This window comes from Haliaeetus leucocephalus, unplaced genomic scaffold (assembly GCF_000737465.1).
Source record: "Haliaeetus leucocephalus isolate CR32 unplaced genomic scaffold, Haliaeetus_leucocephalus-4.0 Scaffold295, whole genome shotgun sequence".
Classification (NCBI taxonomy): Eukaryota; Metazoa; Chordata; class Aves; order Accipitriformes; family Accipitridae; genus Haliaeetus; species Haliaeetus leucocephalus.
The window spans coordinates 9,545,896-9,558,705 of record NW_010972731.1 but is presented as its reverse complement, the minus strand read 5'-3'; the positions used below and the strand labels follow the sequence as shown (position 1 = coordinate 9,558,705).

Sequence of the window (12,810 nt, the reverse complement as noted above, 5' to 3'; positions counted from 1 at the left end):
GCAGCAGCAAAATAGAGATTTGAAGGGGGAGAGAAGAAAAACATAAAAAACCCTGAGATGGATGGGCAAGCAGATAGCTTCACAGCTCGTGCCAATGCTTTCCATCTTCTTCCTATTTTGCATTAAATCACACAGCAGAGCCCATCCTGCTGCTGTTGAAGCCAGGTGATGTTTTGCCATTGGCTTCAAGGACAGCAGGGCTGTGCCCCACGGCACAGCACAGAGAGCCGGAGGGGTTGTGCCTACCAGAGCCACAAGAGTGCCCCAAGCACGGGGGAAGCCCCCCGAGACACTTGCTGCTACACCGGCATGGCACAGGCTGCCTGCGCTGCCCTGGCTCTGCCAGCACCGGCCCCCCCAGAGCTTACCTGGGGCTGCTCCCGTGGGTTCACTCCCCCATTTTCAGCTCAGGCTCAGTGCCCAGGATCCGTCGCTTTGCCCTCAGCCCACACTGCACATCCCTGCAGGGGAACCAGTGCCCCGCAGGAGCCCTTTTAATGGGTCTGTCCCAGCTGCAGCCCAGCAGCTCCAGCCTGGTTAATGCTCATGGCACACACCTGCCTCGCCCTTGATGATGCACGGAGGGTTTCGGCTAAAGGAGACGATGAAAGGTGCACTGAGGGCTGTGGGGATGGGGCAGTCTGTGCAGCTTGGGGCAAGCCCCCGTGTATGTTGGGTTACCAGTATTTGCTACGTATCGCTCCCCGTCCCTCACCCGCTCCCACCTCTGCCAGCTCCCTCGGGGCACTTTGCTTTCTGCTGGAGCATGTTCATTATCTGCCCTCGGCGCTCAGCGCACGGCCCTGGCCTCATTCAGTTCGCCTGCTGCCGGGAGGGAGCTATTCCCCCTCTGCGGGCTTCCCGCTCGGCTCCGGCAGCACGGGAACGTCTCAGAGGCTCCTCTCACTCCTGCGCTGAGCTGGGGCAGGTGATGTTATCCCCAATTTACAGATGGGTAGTGGAGGACCGGAGAGATGCAGATCACAAGCGTCTGCTCATTTTGGGTGCTCAGCTGGAGCCGCACAGAGCCTGGGATTTCACAGCCCTCGGCACAGCCCTGGAAATAGGCTCTGCGCGGGAGGTGACAGCGCTGCCACCCAGCCGGCCGAAAGCGCTGCCAGAGCCTGCGCTGCGAGCGGGGCTAATCACGACGAAACCCGGACCCCAAGGAACAAAGCTCCTGGATGCCAACGGGATGTTCTGCTTCTCCTATTTTCTGGAAGACTTTTCACCATCCTGGGGGGGAGAGCTGTCCAAATTGACAATGCAAATGATTTCTAAAGGAGTGACTGAACCTGAATATCCTGAAAAGCGCTTGCCTGGGACACAGGGCTGCTTCCGAGATCCTCCGGTGAGCGGCACAGACACTATACCCGATGTACACACCGAGCTGCTGCAGATTTATATCCACTGCACTTGTGCTGAACCGCAGGTGATGGAGACCAGCTCACACATCCCAAACACCCGTGACTGATGTGGCCGCTGCACGCTTGAACAGGCAGAGAGGGCCATTCTGTTGCAGCGGCCCCGCACCCCAGCGTACCACACCGCACCGTACCACACTGTACCGCACCACTCGTTCCCCGGGGCCGAGCGCTCGCTGCCTGCAGACGGGCTGCGCTGCGGGAGCGCGGCTCAGGGGCGGAGGCATTGGCATGTCTGTCTCTCACTTCAGCCGCGAGCGAGCTAGGACAAACAGGAAAGGCATACGGCACTCGCCTATAGGGATGCACAGAAGCTTAGCCAGGAGGGTGCCTCCGTCCCGAGGGGACGAGCCGGTGGCCCCTGCTCGGGAGCAGGGACCTGCCCTTCTGCTGCTGCCGGCTGAGGCTAGGGTCAGCGGCAGTGGGAGTCGGGCAGGTTGGGGCAATATGCAGAGGAAGTATTATTTAAAACTATTATCGCTATTTAAAATTATTTAAAACATGCACGCCACCTCCCCCTGGCCTCCCTGCTGTCCCTGTGCCCTGGCTGGAGCACGCTTCGACTGCTCGGCTCCCGCTTCTCCCCCAGCTAAGGGGTCTCGCACTCCAGGCTGCAGCTTTCCTACTTCCTATGAAAGGTGTCATCACTCTTGTCCTCCTTCAGCTTTTCACGTTGGCGGGAAGGCCAAAGACTAATGTATAGAAAACACTTTCATCCTTGGCTGAAGCGTGCCGAGGAATGACAAGAGATTCTCCGGGCACGGAGAGAAGGAGCCTCGGGGCTGCGAGAGGCTTCCAGACACCGTCGGCAGCCCGCCGGCTTGCTGCCGTGCCACGGGCTGGCGGGGGGAGCGGCAGGTCCCCGTCCGGAGGGGACCCCGCTCCGCTGCCTCACGGGGTCCCCATTTCCCCAGCCCGCTCTGCGGCAGCATCGCCGGCTGCTCGGCGGCGAAGCCGCGTGGCACAGCTGCTGCACCGCGATAAGGTTTGCTCAGCTGAGCGAGGCTGTTCAGGCAAATGGAGGATTTGGCAAGGATGCTGTGCAGCCTGGCAGAAATGACTGCCTCGGCTGGCTGGTAAGGCAAAGCCGGAGCTGCTGCAGGCTCGGGGCGCAGGGAAAGTCGCCGTGAGATCGCAGTCTGTCTCACGAAGTGACGGTGACCTTGCCGGGGTGGGCAAGCAGCCCCGGGGTTGGGGTCGGGCAGGAGGCAGCCCAGAGGGAAGGCAGCCGCCGACTTTCGCAGCCCCTTGCAATTGCTCATGCGATGATGTTGTGTGATGCAATCGATGATGCTGATGCATCAAAGCACTCCGACAGTTGCAAAAAATAATTGTAAGCTGGTCTTTAACATCCAGCCGAGCACCAGCCGGCATGTCCTGAGGGGTTTCTGCTGCCTTGTCAGGAGGGAGCCCAGCCTCTCCAGGGGGGACAGAGGTGCCATCCCTGGGACCAGGGGTAGTTCTGCGGGACACGAGCAGCTCAACGAAGGTGCCAGCAGCACAGGTCAACACTGATTTTTAAGAAGCTAAAATCAGGAATACTTTAAAAGGGTAGTTGCTTTTCGGTAGACTCTTTGGAGGTTGCTTTCGCCTCCCCTTGTGATTCCAGGCACGAACCGAGAGTAAAGGTGCAATTAGGGGACAATTACCAAATCACCAGCGAAATTGGAAATGCAAGCATTCGAGAGGCACAAACACAAATGTCACCCTCCAATGCTGCCTTTTGTCACTGCTTTCCACCACCCGAGGCCCACAGGGTGTATTGCCAATGCCAACCCCCCCGTGGGCTCCCAGCAGCTCCCAGAAAGGCCGGGGGGTCACACATCCCCCTCCGTTCCCTGCACCCACCCCGAGGCTCCTGTCCCAGCCCAATTCTCCTCCTTCAGTACAAACCACTTGGCAAAAAGCAAATGCACAAAGCTCTCAGTGAGGGCGGTGGGATGGCAGGGAGGTGCTGCTCCTGCTCCCACGCCTGCCCTCTGCCTTCCCTTGCCTGCCTTACAATTTCTTTATGACTCTGTTTGTCTGTGTACAATAAAACAACACAGTTCCTAATAACCTGACGTGGGAACGGCTAAGCCATCCTCTGCAGCCTGACAGCGCCAGGTGTGTCTGTAGATTGTGGTGTCAGGAGATAAGAAACAGGCAATATCTGAGAAAAATCATCATGCAATATCACCCATCCAGCAGCCATAATCGTTCCTCCTGCCTCTCCCCATGATGACTATGAAAAACCCTGATATTTTCAAGCCCATCAAATGCAGTCACTCACGCAGTGTGCAAGTGATTTTTGCAAGGGTTAGGGATATGAGCAAAGCCCAGATGGAACGCCACACATTTCAAAAGGGAGCAAAACCCTGTTGTGAGAAGACCTTTCCACCCCTTCTCCTTCAGGCAAGCAAGCCATGGGGCGGCAGGAGCGCTGGTGCAGGGAGGGCAGCAGCAAGAGCACGGCCAGAGCAACGGGGAAAGGTGGGATGGAGGAACGGACTGCAGCATTTTTAGCATTAACATCCTTGTAGACCCTTGGAACTGAGATGGTGGTTAAACGATGGTGAATCAGCCCTGCTGCTGAGGCTGCCTGCCATGGAGCACGGTGAGGACGGAAACCCGCTTCTGGGAGCCTGATTCCCAACAATGTGCAAACAAATGCAAAACATCAAGTTGCCATACGAGCAACTCAATTACAGTCTGGCCCTTTTGCCGGCGCTGGCCCAGAGGCAGAGCTGCTAAGGGAGGCTGACTGGGTTTTCTGGTCCTGCCAAAGGCAGCTGGCTCTGCTCTGGCTGTGGAGCGTGAGCTAACCCGAATGCAGAAATCCCACTTCGTTCTCATGCTTCTCCGGAGACCACAGAACGAGCAGACCTTCGTTGGTGCCAGCTGCTCTGCATCCCTCCCTATCTTGGGCAAGCGAGGGACCAGACCAGGCAAGCGAAGCCATCGCTCAACAGCTTCACCCAGGAAAGCCCGTGGCCAGGCAGAGGTGTGCTGCTCGTCACGCAGCGTGCCTCCGGTCCAGAGAGTGACCGCGAGAAGTCGATGCATTCCTGTCTCCGATAGAATCACTCCAAAGGACATGGGACAGTTTAAAGCACAAAGCATACCCCGGCCTGAACTTTTCATTTTGAAGATACTGTTAAGTACCCGCTGCAAGTAGATGGTTAAAAGATAACACAAATGTAAAATAAGAACATTTCGGAAATCATCCCCGAGTCCCAGGGCTGTTCCACCAGCCCGTGACACAAGCAGTGTTTTACACCAGGGTTGTGTAACAGATCTGCCGCGCGGCGATGCAGCCCGCTGCTCCTCCTCGGCACAGGCTGCGGAACCTCTCCTCCCCGGGGCCGCTGCAGAGCTGTCAGCACGCACAAGCCGAGGGAGAAGACACCAGTTGTCATCCCGGCACTGTCATTCTTTATCACAGCAGGTGTCTTCTTAATCAAAGACATATCTCGAGATGCCCGCTGCCGCGGTCCCCCCGAGCGAGCCGCAGCTCATTACAGCCCGAGCGGTGGGACTGCGCAGAGCGAGCGGCAATGGATGCATTCCCGGGGTGTCTCACCCCAGAGAAAAGCTATGGAAAACCCCTCGTGCTGAGCCTGAAGTGTCAGCCAAAGCAAACCCACCCATGAACCGCTAGGAAGGGACGTGAAACCACCCTCTCCACACCAAGCACTAACCCAAAATGCAGTCAAACACCAGCTTCGAGGAATCTGCTTCCAAGTCTCATTTAAAAAATTGAAGTGAGTTTTAGATGTTGTAGCACAGTTGCAGCCCTTACCGACTGGGCCGCAGGGCAGCGGGCAGGCAGGAGCCCTCCCTGGTTCCTCCAACGTCGCAGGCACGTGGAGAAAACCCTTGCCGAGTGCGCAGCCCTGCTCGCATCCTGCTGCGCTTCCCCGCTCGCTCCCCGTCTCCCCGTGGGTGCTTCAGAGTGACTCAGTAAACGAGGTGGGCACCTTTCCCCTTGGATGTCTTTGACTAACTCACCCTCAGCACCTATCAGTGCTGATGTGCATTAATGACAGTGGATACGTTGCATCTGCATCCTGCCAGTGCACGGCCGTGAGTCACCCAGAGACACTCATCGGCAAGGTGAGCCAGGGATTAACCCCCCCTGCCAAGCAGGACCCCTCGGGCAGTGGCTGAACAACCCCCCTGGACTTATGGGTTAGCGCATTTCCATAATTTTAAGAGCAATTTTTTTTCTTTTTTCCTGAAAAAGGAGGTTAATGTCTATTTATGAACTGCAGATTGTATTCATTAAAAATCCATGGTGAAATCCATGTGAAAAGTAACCACCGAGATGCAAGAAGCACTGAGCAAGTTTAATACCATGGCCGTCTCACCTCATCTCATCCCAAATGGCACGGGCAATTGAAGAGCATCACAGGTCTCCACACCTGGACCATTACCCAGAACCACTGTGCCAAAGAGCGCCGTGTGGTCCAGGCGGGCTGTGCCGGTGGGCAGGGAAGGGTCTTCACCCTAGGGACAGGCGATGATGCCGTGTGCCTTTCCAGGAACGGTGTAAGAGTTGAACACTAATGAATCCACCCGGCCTCACATCACAAAAGGGAAAACTCATGCAGAGAGAAGGGAAGTGATTTACCAAAGGCCACGTAACTCTCGGCAGCGGAGCCAAGCATCTCTCCCCACTCCCTGGCTGCTCTCAGCAAACATCATCTGCTGGCACCTCCCGCCAGCACCCCACCTCCCCGGGGACCGGGGAGAGGAGGATCTGGCATCAATCCATGGGGCATCCTCCCCCAAACCACCGCCACGCTCCCAGCTGCCAGCCCTGGCAGCAGGGCTTGCAGCCTTCGTTAGGCATCCCTAATTATTTACAGCTGTAATGGAGATAGTGACCTTGCATGGGAAAAAAACCCACTTGAGCCTCATTCAAATTCAGACTTCCACCTCTATTAAACAGTAACAGCTCTTGAGATGACAGAGTCTGCACCACGCCTATGCAGCAATAAAATGACTGTTTCTGAGCTGTTCACAGCATACATTTTACTCATCACGTGCTGCTCACAGGCAATGTGGGAACCAGCTCTCTACACCACCCCAGAAGACAGGATTTTTGTCCAGATAAATGCTGCAGCATCCCAGGAGGGTAAATTCTGCACCCCCTGTTCGAAGCGACTGTTTCTCAAAGCAGAGCTGGTGGCAGCGAGCTGAAGCACGGCTCCTCTCCGGACACCTTCCGAACAGCAGCGAGATCCGAAGGCACGGCTGCCTGGAAGCGCAGCACCAGCTGGCAGTGGCCAGGGCCCCTCTCTGTCCAGAAGGATTTTTTATGGCTCTTGGCATCTGGCCACGTGCCACAAGAACACGGGTCTGGAGCAGACCGAGGGTCCAGCTAGCCTAATTTCCATCTCTATCAGAGGACAGCACTTAATGCTTATTCAATATATCCTCCACCAAGCTAAGGTTTGGGGATTTCCTAAGTCAGAGGGTGTGCCTGGGGCATCATACGAGACACCTCGCAGAGTCCCATGCTCAAGGCATTTGCTCGATCCTGTTTTGACCCCGGTGACACAACTGACCCCAGTGGCGGGCACGTGGCCTGCGCCCCCCCCCACTGCTGTCCTGGTGGAAAGGCTTCTTGGGGGTGGAGGGGAAGGGTTGTTAAACCTGCAGCGTGGTAGTTTCATCAGATATTCTCAAATGGGTAACTGGTCCCTCTTCACCTTCACCCATCGCTACCATCTTAGAGGCCATCGTCTGCTTTCCATCACACAAGTTAACGTGATGCCTCCTAGCTCTCATATATCACGAAGAGCAAATAACCCCTCCCCACTCATCTCCCCAAACCTCCCACGCTGTTCCAGACCTGTCCTGTCTCCCCCTCCATCGCCTCCAACCCACGCCAACGGTCCCCGTCCGAGCACGGCCGCCATCCCAGGGCTCGCGGGCACGGCTGGGGCAGAGCCGCGTGCGGTGGCATCGGCGCGGGGGGCCGCGCTGGGGCTGCCGGGTGGGTGGGCTGGAGCAGCCGCCTGCCAGGGAGGTCAGCGTGGCTGCGCACGGCGAGCTTGGCAGCCGCGGCAGAGAAACCATCACCAGTGCTGGCGCCGCTGGCAGCACCACAGAGCTGGACCAAGAGCGCCGTGCAGAAGTGTTCAATTGCAAGACGGGTTGTTGATGAGAATCTATTACAGACACCAACCAGACAGAGGAACAGGATGAGCAGCTCCTTAAATACCTACCTATAATGAGTAGCGAGAAAAAGTGCTCTATCATGGATGATTGCAATCTCAGGGACATTTGCTTGGCGCTTTTAAAAATTAAAGATAATAACTTTCTAACAGAAACAATATTGCTGTCACCTTGGGGAAATTCTCTGCTTGGCCTCACTCAGAAGGACTGAGAGGAGCTGAAAGCAGGGGAAGAGCTGGTGGCTGTCCAGGGGCAGCTGCTTCCAGCCCAATTTAACGCCTTCGGTGCGAATCAGCTCAGCTCAGCAGAGCCAAAAGCAAGCACGGACAAAACCAATTGGGGGAAAAACGTAAATGCAGAAGCACGATTGCTACTCAGGAGCAAGGGCAGAGCGCTTCCCTGGCACCCCACACTTCTGTTGGACCTGCTGAAAGGGGAACTGACAATTGCAATTAAAAAAATTAAAAATCAGGGCTTTTGATATTAGAAATAGCAGTTAGGACACGCACCTGGCTGATAAGAGAAGCTAATGGGATCAGTTAAAGTAAATCTGCAACCGAAAGGTTTAAACAAAACAAGGAGGCATTCTTTAGCCACGTGAGAAGAAAGGAGCTTTACCGCCGAGGTAAGTCACTACCAGATCATGACGGTGCAACTGTCAGTCATGAAGCAGAAGTGACACACAATTATTTATTCATCAGATACTTCTGTTCTGTACGTGGAGACAAATAGGCTCCTGTATTCTGCCAGGAGTTAGGGAGGATGCTAAACAGAGACTATTAAGTGTAAACATGAAACTCATAGGACTAGAGAACTTTCTCCCAAGAGCATTCAGAGAATAGGCTGAGAAGTTTTCTGAAGATCTAAAATGGATTTTAATAAACTTTGGCATTCTGTTGAATTTCTAGAAGACAGGAAAAGCTGGTTTAATGCCACGAGTGATGGTGATGGGCAATGGTAGGAGCTGCGTCCCCAGCATCGCCTGTGGGTTAGATAAGGTGGGCAGTGGCTAGGGGGGAACCAGGGGATGAGATAAATGTCAAACAGCCTTGCAGAAAAGAGATTTATCAAACTTCATACATTTTTCCTGATATGGTTACAAATTCAGTTGATAAAGGAAATCAGTAGCATAATACATTTAGTGTTCCACAGGGTATTTGACTTAGCTCTCCTGAAAAAGTAAAAGACCAGTATTATGCAGAATCAACAGCACTTTATTAAAGGGACTGGGAGGCAGATTGCAGAGATTGTACATTGTCATCCAATGGGATATTTCTACACAGGATCGCCTGTTACCAGAATAGTGTTGAGCTATAACAATGTCTTTATCGAGAGTATTAAAGAAAACATTAAATAATCGTGGGCAGAAGAGGCAAACGGCAGAGGAAAGACTGACTGCAATATTAATGAATGATGGAGGTGGGTCAGGCGAATTTGGGCAGCTCAGTACCGTGGACTCATTTAGCAATGGCCATTTTTATACAGCCAAGTCTGAGGTTTTACAGTTAGGAACCAGGAGAGCAAGTTACAGTTTGGGTATAGGAGGTGATACCCTGACACGCAGCAGCACAGAGGGGCTTGGGGTCGTGGTGGACCACCACGCGCGGGAGCTCCCTCTGAGATGCTGTAGCTAAGAGGGCTGAAGTGAGCCGCAGGTGTACAACCCGACTAACAACATGCAGAAATAAGGAAAAACAAGCTTGCCTGGCTACGTGAGACTTAACTATCAGAGATTATTTCTTATGTTCAAAGGAAGTTTGAGGGGTTCATTTCTTTTCCCAGGGCAACAGCTGGCCTAGGGACATGGCAGATTCACCCTCAGCTGAAGTCTCCAGGACTGACCGTCTACCTAAAACGCACCAGGAGCCAAGCAGGAGTTGCAGGTCAGGTGTAGAAATGGCTCGGCAGGTCCTGTGGGCCCTAGGGGTCAGCTGACAATGCCCACAATATGATGTTTTAATCTAGACAGGATCCCCCCCAAAGACCAAAACCCAAGCAAAGCTCTCCAGGTTTGGCAGGGAGGAACTGCTGGCTTGGCAAAGGCTGCGTTTATGCTCCTGTGGGGGACGCTGGAGTGGGGAGACCGGGACAGGTCCGAGCGGGACAGCTCGGCTGACGAATGGCTCTGGGTCCCCGCGTCCTCCGCAAACCGCCCCGTGTCCAGCCCCAGCTGAGGACGGTCCAGAGGGACGGCAGCACGCTGTGCGTCCTCCGGGAGGGAGGCAGGCAGATCAACGCTTGTGGTCCTCCAGAAATGATGGAGCACTTTCTTCTAATGAGAGAAACGAAGGAGGAAAGGAGAAGTACCCCATCGCCTTAAAATACAGTATTTCAAGCAGCCTTGGCCAAATCCTCTTGCTGTTTCAGATCCGCATGACGCCACGGAGCCAGTCCCAATCTATACCACACAGCAGGGAGGACAAGGAGGCTCCCTGCATTTAACGATGCTGAATTTAATTAAGTTTGATGAAAACCAAAGTTCTTGTACTTTCCTAAAAACAACACAAGCCTAAGCAGCTATTTCTCAACTTCAGCTTTCTCCCTGAAGCGCCCTGCGTTTCCCTACCTTTTATATTAACAAGGAAGTCCCAGAGGAAAACAACTGACGAGCAACAGCCACGGGGGACGCACACCGACAAACGCTGGTCACGTTTGAGCAGGAAGTACAGGACGACACCTACTAAGTATTCACATATTGTAAAAGTGATAATTGGAATTTAAATGCTGCAATTTAAAACAGAGGCTATCCTAGCACAGCAGTCTGGGAACGCCTGCCTGGGCTCCAGCTATTGAGTCAACCACTAATTTGTGTTTTCCAGTGTGGGTGTCTCTACATAGGTCTGCGGCGGCTTCATTCAAGATTTATCCGCTCTCGCCTATGGGCTTTTGACGCTCACGTGGTGCGAGCGGCTCCCACGCAGGCGCTGCGCCTGTGTGACTGACATGGATTTAAAGAGCATCTGCGACGGAGCGTGCACCCAGCACTCACGTCGGTCATTTTAATAATCTGCCACGCACACTCAGCCAGACGAGCGACTGGAGCTCGCCACTTAATTCCCCTGTTGTTACACGTATTAAACCCCTGTTAGCGGAGGAAAGTTCAAGGCCGAGGCACTTCTCGACGGGCAGAGAGCACTGCCCAGTGCTAAATGCATCTTCTGCAGCACGGGACAACCGGCCCTTTCGACTGACCGTGTTCATTCCTAAAGCAGGACAATAAAGTGCAACCCTTGTCCGTTTTTCAAGCCAGATACAACGAGTGCACAGAAATTACGAGACACAGGGAGGCCCTGCCACCTGGAATCAGTCAGGACCTGCTGCACGTACAAGTACCGGGTGCAGGGGCTCAGCTCCCAGCGCTCCCCCGGCGCAGGACACGCTGGCAGAGAGAGCGGCCGCAGCGGCGATCCTCGGCTGCGGGGGGGACCTCAGCCCCCGCCGCAGCACTGCCCTTCCTCCGTGGGGAAGGTGCATGAGCTCGGCTGCGGGAAGTTTTCCCTTCCCAGCATCGCAGCAGTTAACAGCCTGTGAGACACCAGCTCATTTCTCCAGCAAAATTCAGGAGGGTGATGAGCAGCCCCACCGCATCCCCCCAGCACCATCGCAGCCTCACCCCAAGCACCAGCTGGGACCCTACCCGCCCGGCCGCCGCCTCGGTGCCGCACACCCCCCCGCAGCCCCCACTGCCCACCCATGCTCTCACACTCATGCAAGGGATGACGGAGCCCGTGCCCAGCGCAAGGCCTCGATCGTGCCACAGGCACGACCGAGCAGCACCGGCACGGCACCGTGCGGAGCCTCCCCGCTCCCGCTCCCGCCCCGGCAGCTGTGGGAGTGCCGAGGCGGGGGGAGAACATGCAGCAGGGAGTGATGATCCCACCGCAAGCACGTGCCCCGCTGCTCCCAGCCCCGCGCCCGGGCGCAGGGTGATGGACTGTGATTCAGCTCTGAGCTCTGGCATGGCACTGTTAAGCCCTTTCCTGAGTGTGCTGTGCTCAGGAGACCGGGGCCTCACCGGCTCCTTCCAAAGCAGTGATTTATCGCAGTGAGGGAAAGATAAAACATTTGCTGGAAAAAAAAAAATACAGCCGGCAAAACCAAGAATTTTGGTAACTACTCATGCCTCCAGCCATCCCATCTTTCACAGCCCTGGCTGCTGCCTCCTTGACTCCCTCAGCCCAAGAGGGGAGACAGATTATCTCAAATTATTTATTACAGAATTAGAGCATGATCCAAACCCTCCTTGAATCAATAAGGAAGCTCCGACTGACTTCACCAGGTTTAGGATGGAGCAGCAGGAACAGACGGGATATTTCTGCATCCGTGGCCGTGACTCACCGAGAACTTTCCAATGTGGAGGGAGCAGCTCGGCAGCCACGGCTCGCTTGCCCCCACCGTCGGAGGCGTCGCTCCTGGCCTGGGGGAGCCTGACACCCCGGGCCCCCGCAGGACAGTGGGGCAGGTCCCCCCAAGTACACAGGACACCAACTGCTGCCGCTAATTTTAAAAGTTACGGCCCAGTGTGATTCCATCAGCCATTATTTTGCTGTGCAGGTACCAGCACCTGGCTCCGTTCAAGCTCACGTTTAAGCGCAGCCTGCTGTTGCTCCTATCAATCTCAACCAGCAGCTACGGGTCAAAACTGCCCCAAAGCACGGCCTGTGCTGCAGGAGAGCGCCCGCTGCCGTGGCCCCTCCGGCCGGGCGCTGCTGCAGGAGTGAAGCAACGGGGTGAAGCGGTGAGGGCAGGCAGGCGGGAGTCCGGCCCGGCCGTGGGGCAGCCGTGGCAGGCCGTGGGGCGCAGTCCCTGAGGGACGGAGGGACGAGCTGCGGTGGGGCAGCAGGAGCAGCACACCTCGCCCCGCTCTGCTGTTCGGAGGAGAAGGGCTGGCACCGGTGGTGGGGCTCGCCTATAAAAACGCCTGGTGCGACGGGTTCCCCCGTGGCAGGGACACGCTGCCCACGGAGCCTCGGAGAGGGGCAGAGGCTGGGGGGCTTTGCCCGCTGAGCGCTTCGCATTAAAACAGCCCCCGGGGCCGGGAGAGGGACCTGTGGCCTCTCAGCCCGAAGCTCCCCGTCTCCCCGAGAGCAGGCACACGCGCCGGGAGGATGCACGGCGCGGCGGCCCACGGGCAGCGCCGGTCCCCGGGCACGGGGGGACCCCGGCACCCCGCTCCCCCCGGACCCCGCGTCCTGCGTGCAGGAGCCACCCGCGAGGTTTC

The 12,810-nt window shown here is 55.9% G+C and overlaps 1 protein-coding gene across 1 annotated transcript in view; it reads right to left on the bottom strand.

Annotated features, from left to right (window-relative positions):
• CACNG3 (calcium channel, voltage-dependent, gamma subunit 3) overlaps positions 1–12,810 on the bottom strand; it is a 31,953-nt gene that overhangs the window by 18,868 nt on the left and 275 nt on the right. The gene's annotated exons all lie outside the window — the stretch shown is intronic.